Consider the following 895-nt stretch of genomic DNA (forward strand, 5'->3'; position numbering starts at 1 on the left):
GCTGCCGGGGCCGGGCGGGCTGCGCCGCGGGGCTGGCCGTGACAATCCCACCCTTTCCCCGCCATTTTGTTACCGTGCTGGCGTTTTCCCAAAGCAGACACAGAGCGGGAGCCTTGGGAACGGGACCCCGTTGTGCCGGGGCGGACGCTGCCCCCAGCCCGGTCCCGGCCCCCACCTCCCCGCGGCCCCGTATCCGTGCGGACACGTCCCGGGACGCCCGGCGGCTCCGAGTTCCTTTCCACCGGAATCCCCGCTCCCCTCGGCGCTCTGTGCGCACAGTGGTCGCGGGTCGCGGCTGTCGGAACCACGCGGGACACGGTCACGCCCGGCCGGCACCGGTTCCTGGGCCACTGTCCCCAGGCGAGGAACCCGGAACGTGGCCATCCCTCCCCTCCCGGTGCTTCAGGATCTCGGAGCTGCTCGCTTCTCTCCGCCCACCCCACGAGCAGCGAAATGACCCGACGGCGCTGCGAACCATCCCGTCGGGCAACGACCGGAGGGGTCGCCCCGGGATTCGGGCACAGCACTCGTCGGCTCTGCCCCGTTCCGGCCCCTGCTTCCGACCCAGCTCCGGGCAGCTCGTTGGGATGGCGCAGGGCAGCACTTGGCCCACACGAGGCGGGGCGACCGGCGGGGTTCAGGTCCCACTGGCTGCGGGACGGGGCGCGGCCGGATCGAGATTTTTGGTGTCGGGACGCGGCACCGGGGATCGGGACTGGGCGGTCAGGACGAGCTGCCCCGACGGGACAGTCCGGGCCGGGCCGGGCCGCTCCTTGCCCCGCGCGGGGGTCACTGAACGCCGGTTGCAAACAGTCCCGATCGGCACGGGCACAGCGGAGCGGGACGTGTCCCCCTCCCCACTGCTGTGCTACCGGGTTGGGGACGGCTCGGTGAC

The sequence above is a fragment of the Meleagris gallopavo genome, chromosome 20, assembly GCF_000146605.3.
Source record: "Meleagris gallopavo isolate NT-WF06-2002-E0010 breed Aviagen turkey brand Nicholas breeding stock chromosome 20, Turkey_5.1, whole genome shotgun sequence".
Taxonomy (NCBI): domain Eukaryota; kingdom Metazoa; phylum Chordata; class Aves; order Galliformes; family Phasianidae; genus Meleagris; species Meleagris gallopavo.